Source organism: Lissotriton helveticus, chromosome 8 (genome assembly GCF_964261635.1).
Source record: "Lissotriton helveticus chromosome 8, aLisHel1.1, whole genome shotgun sequence".
Lineage (NCBI taxonomy): Eukaryota > Metazoa > Chordata > Amphibia > Caudata > Salamandridae > Lissotriton > Lissotriton helveticus.
Window position 1 is genome coordinate 155726501 of NC_136069.1, and position 12918 is coordinate 155739418.

The 12918-nt window shown below is 42.5% G+C and overlaps 1 long non-coding RNA gene across 2 annotated transcripts in view; it reads left to right on the forward strand.

The window, feature by feature from the left end:
* Positions 1–478: 478 nt before the first annotated feature.
* Positions 479–12918, forward strand: part of LOC144771521 (uncharacterized) — a 133191-nt gene continuing 120751 nt past the window's right edge. The window contains exons 1-3 of one of the 2 annotated variants that reach the window (XR_013599322.1): positions 479–630; positions 3115–3247; positions 7638–7735. This is a non-coding gene — a long non-coding RNA (uncharacterized LOC144771521). Of the gene's footprint in view, positions 631–3114; positions 3248–7637; positions 7736–12918 lie in introns of those variants that run through there. The other variant, XR_013599323.1, reaches the window with a different exon arrangement.

Here is a 12918-nt window from a genome sequence, read left to right on the forward strand (position 1 = left end):
GACTTGCCTTCCCTCACAGGTACACCTTTTATGACTGTTTAACTCCTCTACAAGTATCTACCTGTCTTTTTCACACATGCCTTCATTGCACTCTTTACATTTTTCCTGACATTGCCTCCGAGAAATAAACATTCTGAGGTGAATTTCGTAACAGTTTTTCTTTAACCTCAATCATTCTTTGCAGCCTGCTCTGTGACAGTTTAACTGTCATAAAACGTTTGTTTTAATTTCGCGCGCATCTCACCTCTCTCAGAAGAGCTGCGCAGATCTCTTCATCTCCGAGTAAGCCTCTGTGACGTCATCCATGCTCCTAAGGCACAACTTGAGCGCAGGAACGTGCCAGGAGCCATCCGGAGCTACGTGCAGTGCGTGCGCCATTTTCATCTTTGAAAAATCTTTCACCTTGAGACCTGGAGCACATTTTAACCTTTTTTGAGGAATGGCATTGTCAGCTTTTGCCGGAATGAAATAAGAGCCTAAGTCCTTTCGCTCTTCAAGCTACTGATCGAGCAATGATTTATCTTCTACTGTGGCATCATCTTTACATGCAGTGGACTTTGGCAGATCACTGTGGAACTCATCGTTGTATTCATGCTTCATTTCAGTTGCAGAGACACTTTAGGAGCTTTGGTGAGCTGTTTAATTTTGCGCAATTAACTATTGAACATGGGGACTTTTCTAAGAGTGCTGTTCTTATTCTGGCACATTCAAGGAGCAAAGAAAAAGATGTTTAACACACGGTTAAATTGTATAATGCCTGTGACATTCCAGTTAGTATCACAGGACGATGGTGACACACACAAACACCTATTTACAAAAAAAAAAAAAAGTTTAAAAATTGTTTAGTGAAATATGATGGCACAATTTTTTACATTGAAAGATGATAGCTATGGGTTCTAACCCCATTAGCTCCAACAAAAATAAGAAAACTTACTATGCATTATTTGCATCTTTATTTATGTCAAAAGTTATTTCCCTACATAGGGGTGGGAATGGGTGTTCCCCCGTTTGCCCACATATATGTGCCTGTTCACATTATTTTTACCCTACACAGGGATGGGAATGGGTTCTAGCCCCATTTGCCCATATAAATTTGCCTACATAGGTAACACACGACTTTTAGCCTTACAAGGGCACCGTAGATAGTGTCACAGTCCCATCTACTTTTTCACGAGTGTCCTCACATAGGGAACCGTGTTATGGGTTACAGTCCCATTTACATTATACATTTTTACCCTCACACAGGGCGAACACAGGGCGAAGTATGGGTCACAGTCCCATTTACATTTTTCACCCTCACACAGGGTGTCTTATGGGTTAGAGTCCCATTTACATTTTTACCCTCTCACTGGGTGTCTCATGGGTTACAGTCCCATTTACATATACATTTTTACCCTCACACAGGGCGTATTATGGGTCCCAGTCCCATTTAAATTTTTCACCCTCACACAGGGTATCTTATGGATTACATTCCAATTTACATTTACATGGTCACCCTACATAGGGCATCACATGGGTTTCAGTCCCATTTACCATGCTCCTCACACTCTTACATAGGAGTAGAGGACGGTCATGGGTTTTAGTCCTTATGACTGATATTGTCTATTTACATTTTGTAATTTTGCTGTTTTGAATAACGCAATGCTACATTTACATTGTATTTATTCTGTTATTGGAAACGGAGAGATGTTGTAGTCATCCTGTATGTATCTACTTTGCCTCTTCTCTGTTTTCCTATTCATCAAGCTTCCCTCGTGGTGTCATTCTCTTTGTCATCCCTGGTCTCTGGATCTACACTTCTTGTTGTCTCTCCAGCCTTCTTTTGTTCCTTCTTTGATTCTTTTCTTCCCTGTTCTGGAGGAAATCTGTTACCTTGCTTTCCTGTGTCTGTGTGGAGGCTGGTGTCCATACTCCGTTGTGCCTTGTTCTTTCTTCCCTTCTTGCCTGCCTGGCCAGTGGGTGCGTTCGGGGGTCTGTCCTTGGTGCGTGTGAGTTCTTCTGCCCCATGATGTTTCCATTTTCTAATTACTCGTTTTTTCCTCATCTTTTCTATGTCCGTGAGTCTGTGTTATCTCTATTGGTTTCCGCATTACTCTTCTCTTCCTCCTCCTCATATTCTTCCACCTGTCTCTTCACGTTGCTTTGCTTACACCTCTCCTTGTCGTTGTTTCTGTTCCTATGCTATTCTTCCTTGTTATCTCTTCCTTGGTTCTCTCTCGCTAGTTGTTATTCACGTAGTGGTTTAATGCTTCTGTTGGAACAAAAGGGGATATGTAGTATCCTGCATATTATAATGTAAGGTGTTTTACCAGCCCTACTCTGCCAGTGCCTGTGCTCTGACTCATTAGAATGTTGGAGTCTGATGATGCCTCGGAATGTTGGGACTGAGGGAGGCAGAGAGCGAGAGTTGGTCGTGGGCTGAGCACCTGACAGGCAGCTCCTGGTGGGGCTCTGATCTACCACATATCTACAAGATGTCCTGTACCTTGCAACCTGTTATCTTCATGTAATAAATCATCTTGAAATACAACCTTCATGAGTGGGCCTTCTTCACTACACACTTCTATGTCAGTAGGAGGTCAGTCCCAGCCATCTGGCCCTTCATCTCATGTTGTGGCTCAGAGCACCAAAAGTGAAGGTCCTGTGAACCCCTTAGAGGGCTTGCATCACCTCTGCCTAGCAGTGCTGAGAACTTGAGTGCCAGATCACCAACTCCCTCAGCAGCTACTTTGTGGTACAGAAGTGGGTGGTAGCCAGTCTGAAGAAAGGCATCAGTAAGACCAGCCCAAAGTCCTCTAGTGGGATTGAAAATTGTGGGATGTCGTGGAGGAACACAGGTTGAGAGATGAGACCTAATCCATGGGGGACAGAATAGGGACTGCTAGGCAAGGGGAAACAGCACCCCAGCATGGCTCTGAGCAAAAACTGATGCATTGAAGAAAGGCTCCCTCTCTGTCCAGTGCCACAGCAGCTCAAGTATAGCATTCCTAGAACTACAACTACTCTATAGACCACCTTAGAAAATGTTGTCCTTAGGGTGACAATGTCAAACAAGCTTTGTAAGTGATGCAGGCTTCCTTCGCTCTGACCTATCTTATCTTTCGTTTGCTGCAGCATTGTGCCCAAGTGCGAAATCAAAAATAAATGAAAAGTGAGTGGCGATCTCAGGGAGTCAAGGCCACTCATACCCCGAAGCACCCCTCTTCCACATCCGCAAGAGTATTGTGGTAAAAAATATCGTCTTAAGGTAAGAAATATCGTTTTTAAAAACATTGAAGTGTTTAATATCGTTTGCAAAAATATAGTTGTTAAAAAAATCTATTTTTATTATTGTTATGTATTTTTGTATATATTTTAGGTGTATGTGATGTATGTTTTTTTGTATAAGATTTGTTTGTATTTTTAATATATGCGTAGAGTTTTTAATAGTTATAAAAATTGTTTTTAGAATTTTGCATGCTTAGTTCCGTAGCGGGTTGTGGGTTTATAGGGGAATAGGGTGAAAAGTAATGTAATTATATTTAATGTATTGATTAATTTGTATTTATTAATATGTGTTTAATTGAGATGTTATAGTGTTAAATGTGTAAATTAATTTAATATTAATTAATTAATAATTGGTTGGTAGTGAATTTTTAAATAATTAATTGGTAATTAATTATAGTAATTGTGTAATTAATTTTAGGTGTGTGTTGTGGTGTTTATAGGTGTAAATGGTGGGAATATTTTATTTTAAATGTATGAATTCATAATTTGTTGTTAATTAATTTAAATTAATTAATTTGTAGTTAATGTTGGTAATTGTGTAATTAATTATATTTGTGTGTTGTAGTTTTGATAGGTCTAAAGGGTGGGAAGTAAATTATTTTTAATCAATGAATTAAAAATTAGGGCAATTGTGTAATTAATTGTATGTGTGTTGTGGTGTTTATAGGAGTAAAGGGTGGGGAGTAATTTATCTTTAATTAATTATTATATAGTTGTTAATTAATGTTAATTATTTGATATTTATTTTGGGTAAATGTTTATTTTTTTGTGTTTGGTTTTTCCTTTTAACCTCTTCGTAGTGGCGGTGCTGCAAAAAATGATGCGTGCGCAGTTTGGACGACCCTGGCCGTCTTCGGCACACGCCCACTGTGCTGTTCGACGCATTTAAAAAAAAATTATTAGTTGTTAATAGCAATTGTTTTCATTTAAAACATAATATATAATTGTGTTTTATTATTTTATAGTTTAACGTAGGCGTGGGCTGCGGACATTAGAGTGTTAACCCCTTCGACGCTCATGACGAGCTGGGCTCGTCATGGCGTAGCCTCCTCGCACGCTCATGACGAGCCCAGCTTGTCACGTAAAGTGCGCTTTTTAAAAACCCAGCGTACGGGCGGAATTCCGCCCGCACGCATGCGGTTAAAGCTTGGGTACTCAATGTTTTTTTTAAATTAATAATATGTTTTTTAATTTATTATAAATTATGGTAATTATGGAAACAAATGTCATTAAAAATGTTGAAGGGTTTTGTTATTCATGTGGTGATATAGAGTATGGAATAAAATAAATACATTTATGTTTTAAATGATTTTTTTGTTTGTTGATATTTGATACTTTTAAATACCTATTGTTTACAAGTGTATTTATTAATTTATTTTATATATTATTTGTAGGTTTTTGTTATATGTAATTAATATTAAAATATGTGTACTTTTTATGGTTAATATATTAAAAGTTATATATTTTAAATACTGTTTTTGTATTTTTATATTTATTTTAATTTTGTAATGTTTTTTGTTTTTGTTCAACTGTTTAAGTGTTATTAGTAATTTTTGTTTCTCTGCTATCCAACACATTCCCTAATGTTTCACTCACTGGAACAGTAATAGTAATTTTTACCACTTCGCTATCTAGCATACTTTCCCTAATGTTGCACTAGCTGTAGTGGGAATGGTAATTGTTACCCCTCCGCTATCCAACACTTTCCCTACTGTTGCACTCACAAGTTTGGGAATAAAGATTTTTACCCCTCTGCTACCAAATGCTTATCCTACTTTTGTATTCAGTGGATTGAGAATAGTAATTTTTACCCTTCCGCTATCCAATAATTTCCCTTCCAGGAGTGGGAATAGTAATTGTTGCCCCTTTGCTATCCAACACTTTCCTTACTGTTGCACTCTTTGGAGTGAAAATAGTAATTTTTGCCCCTTGGCTATCCAACATTTTCCCTACTGTTGAACTCACAGGAGTTGGAATAGTAAATGTAATCCCTCTGCTATCCAATACTTACCTTACTTTTGCAATTACTGGAGGGGGAATAGTAATTGTTATCCCTCCGCTATCCAACAGTTTCCCTACTGTTGCACTCTTTGGATTGGGAATAGTCATTTTTGCCCCTTCGCTATCCAACACTTTCCCTACTGTTGCAATCTTTGGAGTGGGAATAGTAATTTTTTTCCCTCCACTAGCCAATTCTTCCCATACTGTTGCAGTCAATGGAGTTGGCATAGTAAATGTAATCATTCTGCTACCCATCACTTTCTCTACTGTTGCACCTATTGTATTGGGAAATTTTAGTTCTTTTTTTTTAATAGTTTAATGTTTTAATTTATTATAAAATGTTTTTTATTTTCAATTATTGAGATATATATATATATATATAATATATATATATATATATATATATTAATTTTAGATCATTTTAAAGTTTAACAATTAAATAAAGATAATAGTTAATACATTATTTGTATGTAAATATGTGTATATGTATAAATTATTATGTTTGTGTGTTTATATTTTTTTTAAGTTTATTTGGTATATATAGGCAACATATATTAAATGTAATTAATGTTGTTAAAAAGAATATTAGTATTTAATATATTCAATATATAATATTTAATTTTACATAAATGATTAAATCTAAATTTTGTACATCTATATTTTTTACCTCGATATTTTTGAGTCAATATTTTTGTACCTGTTAAGGTAGGGGAGTTGGTATTGTTGCAGTCGATATTTTGTTCTCAATATTTAGAACATAGATGTCTGTGACATCGATATTCTATCAGTGAACCATCTCTTAGCACACACATATCATATCTTGGAAACTAGAGAGACACTGACCCTTTTTCTTCACTGAAAATGTGAAGATTCATTGGAAAAAACGAAGGAGACAGTACATCACAGCGAAATCCTTCCTCAGTTGAATTCCTTTTTAAGGACTCGCATACAAACAACATTACATGTCAGTTGACAGATCTGTTGTTTCCATTACATAACACATACTTGGAATATGATCTGGGTAAACTATTTGCTCATGATCTAATTACATTGTTCTCTATCTCAAGTGCCTGCTCTTCTTTTGATTACATCCCTACCTATTCTTATATTTGACCCACTCAGGAGCCTTTTGATTCCACAGCTATTTGATTAGATGAGTTACATCAGTTAGCAATTTATTTTATTATACTTGTGAAAGTGAAAATGCAAATGAATATGGTGATATCACGCCTCCCGTATGATCTGCATGCTTAAAATAAAAAGATAATGGAGGTTTTGGATTTTTCTTTTTTGCCATAAACAAAAGGAGATATTCAAGAGCACATTTACAACATAGTGTACTGTGGTGTTGAGCATCACAGAGCCATATCTGATACGATATACCATTACTGATTTCTTTCCTAGCCCTGGTACAGAGACAGAGGGCTGGTGTCATACATACATCTTCGCACCAAAGTGCACAGGTGTGGGGTGATGTTTGGCATAGATGTTGTACTGGAAGAATACCATAGCGTTACAAAATAATCCGCTTGGATAATTATAAAACATTTCACCACATCAGATGTGTGCTGTAATTGTTGCTGGTGGTTTTCTGGCCGGTCAGTTTTTTGAAGTTGTAGGAGGACAGCAGGACAGTAGTTTTTAGGCAAATTTTGCTTGATTCCCTCTCACGGCGGTGCATTTTTTTAATACCATGAATACTGCGTACTAACATCAAGGGTGAAGGAAGACTAAAGTATTTTTAGATTTTTTAACTTTAATATCAAAGTCATGTGCAACTTTTTTGTTAAGGTTTGTCTCTGCTTTTCAAAGGAATTCTGATGGTAGCTATTTCTTGTAGGCTAGGCGTTTCTTGTGATTGTGCTGTACAAAGCAATGGTCTCTGCACATCGAAGGCCTTCTTATTAAAGTTGCCCCAGGTGCATTTTTAAACACAACAGCTGTGTTACATAAAAAGACCCAGGCCCTCGGAGAGACTGAGGCCCGATTGACAATGTTAAACTTAGGCTTAACAGTACGATCACTACTTTTATGGACATTAGTAAAATTACTAGTAGTAACTTACTTTGTAAATACCAAAAAGTAATAAAATTAGACTTAAGTCTAGTTTTCCTTTGTGAATCAAGCCCACGGTATGCATCTTCAAACTGATAGCTTTTCCTTTTCTGAGTTGCATCCTCAGCTGGAGATTTCGCACGTCTTTACAAATAATAGCTCTAGCTTAAAATGGTCAACTGATTGCTATTTTACAGCTTTTAATTGGCACTGCTTTGTTAATATTACATTTGCACTTTTATGCTTACAGGTCTCTCCACATAGAACATTCAAATGAAAGCTAACCAGAAATTTAAACTGTTCTTTTTTCACAGCTGTCATGAAATGTGAAACACAAACTTTGTATTTTCCAAACTTTACTGAAAGGAATTCTTCTTTACATGATCTGGAATGATGAAACTTTCACTGGCTTGAGGCCATTTTGATGGATGAGAGTACCTTGACATCATACCTTTGGGAATGAAAATGGGGTGCTGACGAAAAAGCAGACTGAAGATACAAAGTACATCTTTTTATGCAAAAATATTTATTAAAAACAGTTAGCTTATCACACTACAGTGCAAGTCCGTTCAGTTTGTGCTTTTGAAACAGACTAATGTCAATGAAAGAGCATTGGTAAAGCCAATTTTACTAGATCATTTAGAGCTGAACCCTACTGGTTTCGCCAGTGCTTGTTTTGTAATACATCTAGTAATAATTTTCAAAAGGAGACTTGGTAATTCAGTAAGGGGTAGGATTATTTATCAGCTGGGAAAGAGCTCCCTGTTTGTAGCTTGAATTTTCTGTTTCAAAGGAGAGTCACTTCCAGTTGTTTTGCAGATTTATATATTGGGATCTATACACTTCTCCTGCTCCACAGATATATAAAAGATATTATTATTGTCATTATCACCGCTATTAATTTCTCTTTGCTTAGTTTTCTTTACATTTCTTTCACTAAAAAGATCCACGTTGTAAAGCAGCAGACATGTTAGACAGATGGTACATGGCCACAGAGATCTCTGGCAATCAAGAGCAAACTAATGTGCAATATACAAAGTTCTATCATCTTTTATGATCTTGTATTTACTTTTAAACCGCATGAATGCTCTCCTCATATTTAATAGGGAGGCATCCATATCAGACAGATGGTACCCTGCTACATTAAACTCTAGGAATCTAGAGTAAAGTGAGGTGTGTATTTCAAACTCCCACTAAGCGTCTTATACCTGCCAATATTTACTCTCACTGTATGACTACCTGCAGCTTGAAAATGATTTTGAAGGTTTTTATTGGGTTGAGAATGACATGGTGGCTCGAAATATGATACCATGTTTTAACAATTATTGTTCCAACAATAGTGGGAGAATAGACTCAAATTTGCAACTTTAGTTAGCATAAACTTTTTAGGTATAGATGAGTCCAAAATATATAAAAAATACATTTACGTTATTTTTTTTCAATGGTATTCACTTAGTGGCAATCCTCACAGGTAATATTATTCGGTATCACAAAAGTAAAGTCTTTGGTATTGGTAGTGTCTTATGTGCCACAATAATTTACGTCACGTAATGATAAACATTTCACTGGTACTTATAGCCTACATTATGATCCAGCGGGCCACCAGCCTGAGGACATCTATCACTAAATACTAATTTGGGCCCATAAACACACTCACACAATATAGGCCAGTGGGCACCGCTGGGGGTCAATTTATAGGGCTAAACTCATATGTCCTTCTGCTTGTCAGACCATAAATCGTATTTATTACTACGCCCTTTCTTTACAAATGGATCTATTTTAGTAGTGTCTTAGAGCGACCCTTGACCCTCCTCGTAGGTCGCTCTCCCTCCACGCAGCTCCGACTGTGTGCCCCTGCTGCTGCTGCCACTGCCGCTGGTAAGTGTCTTCCGTCCTTTTTGCTTTCTGTGCCACTGTTTCCCCCTATTGTGCCTCGTTTTCTGCCTTCTGTTCCACCCGTTTTCCCCTCGTTTTTTGTGCCTTTCTGCCCTCAATTCCACCCATTTTTCCCTCGTTTTTTGTGCCTTTCTGCCTTCTGTTCCACCCGTTTTTCCCTCGTTTTTTGTTCCTTTCTGCCCTCTGTTCCACTCGTTTTTCCTTAGTTTTTTGTGCCCTTCTGCCCACAGTTCCACTCGTTTTTTGTGTCCTTCTGCCCTCTGTGCCACTCGTTTTTACCTCATTTTTTGTGTCCTTCTGCCCTATGTTCCACTCGTTTTCTTGTGACCCCCTGACTTCCCACTGCCCAATCGCTGCTCCCGCCTCCCAGCTGCTCCTCCCTCCCACCTCCCCATATATTCCGGACGCTGCGCGGTGAGGTGAGCGACCCCTGACCCTCCTGGTAGGTCGCTCCCCCTCCTTGCAGCTCCGACTGTGTGGCCCTGCTGCCACTGCCACTGCCGCTGGTATGTGTCCTCCGTCCTTTTTGCTTTCTGTGCCACTGTCTCCCTATCTTGTGCCTCGTTTTTTGCTCTGTGCCACTCGTTCCCCCCTTGTGCCCCCCTTGTGCCCCATTTTGCCTTCTGTACCACTGTTTCCCCCTCTTTGTGCCTCGTTTTCTGCTCTGTGCCACTCGTTTCCCCCCTTGTGCCTCATTTTACCTTCTGTACCACTGTTTCCCCCTCTTCGTGCCTCATTTTCTGCTCTGTGCCACTCGTTTCCCCCCCTTGTGCCCCATTTTGCTTTTTATACCACTGTTTCCCTGCTGCAGTGCCCCCTGCGGCCCCGCCCCTGCCCACTTACTGCTCCTGCCTCCCAGCTGCTCCTCCCCCCCCCACCTCCCCATATATGCCGGACGCTGCACGGTCGCGCAGCGGGTGTGCCGCTGGCACACCAAAGGCGCGCCTAAGGCAAGCCTGTTTGCGTCAGTCCGCGCCTGGACCGCGCCCAGCGCCAGAACCCCTGGACCCCGCGAATGCCGCGACACCAGACTCCACTACGATGCCAGCACCCTCCACGCACTCAATGCCGGCCGAAACCACACCTGCTTCCAGGCCGCCCCAAAATGGACCCACGGACCCTTCTCCTGCCGCACCTGCAGCTTCACCTGCGACAGAGCCACCAAACCTCCAAGGACCGGACCCAACCACCTCCGCTGCATACTCCTCAACACCCGCTCTGCATGCAAACACACCGTCGAGCTCTGGGATCTGCTCAACACCTCCGCCCCAGACGTGGCCTGCCTGACTGATACCTGGTGGGACGACTCCTCGGCTCCCGACATCGCCATAGCCATCCCGGACAGCTACAAGATCCCCCGCAGGGATCGTGCCAACGGAGGAGGACTAGCCATCGTCCACAAGTCCACCCTCAAGGTGGCCACCCACGCAGACGACACCCTGAACACCGCCGAACACCTCCACAACGACCCCAATACCACCCTCAGAGGAACACTCATCTACAGACCCCCCGGACCCTGGGCTCAGTTCAGCGACACCATCGCCGACCTCGCCAGCACCCACGCACTTGCCTCCATGGACTACATCCACCTCGGGAACCTGACCTTCCACCTCGAGAACAACAACGACGCCAACTCCGCCACCCTGATCAACAACCTCACCAACCTTGGCCTAAGACAACTCGTCACCGCACCCACCCACGCCGCCGGCCGCACGCTGGACCCCGTCTTCTCCACAGGCACCCACGTTGCCTTCGATCACACCACCGAACTCCACTGGACCGACCACCGCTGCATCCATTTCACCTTCAAGAAACCAACCACGCACCACCGCACCCAACAGCTGCCTCGCGACTGCTGGAGCAAAGTCACCGAAGACCAGCTGATCACCACCCTCGCCCAGAACCCACCCGCCGACCCCACCAACCCAGACACCGCAGCCTGCAACCTCAGACAGTGGATCGACGACTGCGCCAACACCCTCGCCCCGCTCAAGAAACCCTCCAACAGCCACGCCAGCAAGATAGCCACCTGGTTCACCGACAAGCTTCAGACCTCCAAACGCGCATGCCGGAAACTGGAGAAGATATGGCTCCACGAACGCACACCGGACAACCATGCAGCCCACAAGGACGCCACCCGCAGACATCACCACCTCATCAGATTAGCCAAGAGATACTCCTTCAAAGACCGCTTGGATAAAAACGCACACGACAGCAAGGAGCTCTTCAGCATCGTAAAGGAACTCTCCAACCCCAGCACCAACGACATCCCGCCCTCACAAGAACTGTGCGACTCACTAGCCATCTTCTTCCACCGCAAGATCACTGACATCCACGACAGCTTCAACACCATGACCACCCCGACTACGCCAGACTCCACCTCCCCTGTGAACACTACCAGCGCCAACCGCCTGACCTCCTGGTCCAACGTCAATGACGACGAGACACGCAAGGTAATGAACTCCATCAACTCAGGATCTCCGTCAGACCCGTGCCCACCCCACGTATTCAACAAAGCAGATGCAGCCATCGCACCCCAACTATGGAAGGTCATCAACATCTCCTTCGAAACAGCGACATTCCCGGAAAGCTGGAAGCACGCCAAAATCAACGCCCTCCTCAAGAAGCCCAAGGTGGACCCCAAGGACCTCAAGAACTTCCGGCCCATCTCCCTGTTCCCGTTCCCGGCAAAGGTCATCGAGAAAATCGTCAACATGCAATTGGCCCGCCACCTGGAAGACAACAACATCTTGGACCCGTCCCAGTCTGGATTCAGACGAAACCACAACACCGAAACAGCCCTCATCGCCACCACAGACGACATCAGGCGCCAACTAGACAACGGCGAAACATCAGCCCTCATCCTCCTGGACCTGTCAGCCGCCTTCGACACGATCTGCCATCGCACTCTAAAGACACGCCTCCTAGAAGCCGGAATCCAAGAAAAGGCCCTTGACTGGACAGCGTCCTTCCTCTCCGGCAGAACCCAGAGCGTCCACCTCCCACCCTTCTGATCCGAAGCCACCGACATCATCTGCGGCGTCCCCCAGGGCTCAGCCCGATGCTGTTTATTTATTTATTTATTTATTTATTTATTTTACAGATTTGTAGAGCGCATGGCTGCCCGTAAGCGTCCCAGCGCTAGTGACAAGAAACCAGGTGCAGGGGGAGCATTACGGGAACAGCCATGTCTTGAGTGCCCTGCGGAATGAGAGTAGGTTAGGCTGGGCTCTGATGCCTGGAGGCAATGCGTTCCATAACTTGGAGGCATTATATTCAAAGAGTCGACCCCCAGAGCGGGCTTTCTTGATTCTGGGTACGAATGCCAAGTTGCAGTGTGAGGAACGTAGCGTTCTCTTGGTAGTATAGGGGGTGATAAGGTTTTTTAAGATGGGTGGAGCCTTACCATGCAGAATTTTATATGTCGTGCAAAGTGCCTTAAATTGTATTCTCTCCTGAATAGGCAACCAGTGCAAGGCATTCAGGGCTGGTTTGGCTGAACACCGGCGATGGGTTTCTGTGAGAAGGCGGGCAGCAGTATTTTGTACTGTCTGAAGTTTTGATAGTACTTTTTTAGGGGCCCCTAAATAGAGAGCGTTGCCGTAATCTAGGCGGGATAACACAAGGCCGTAAATCAAGAGTTTTTGGGATTGTGTTGGAAGTAAAGGCAGAATTTTTCTAGCGGTCCGTAGGAGGCCA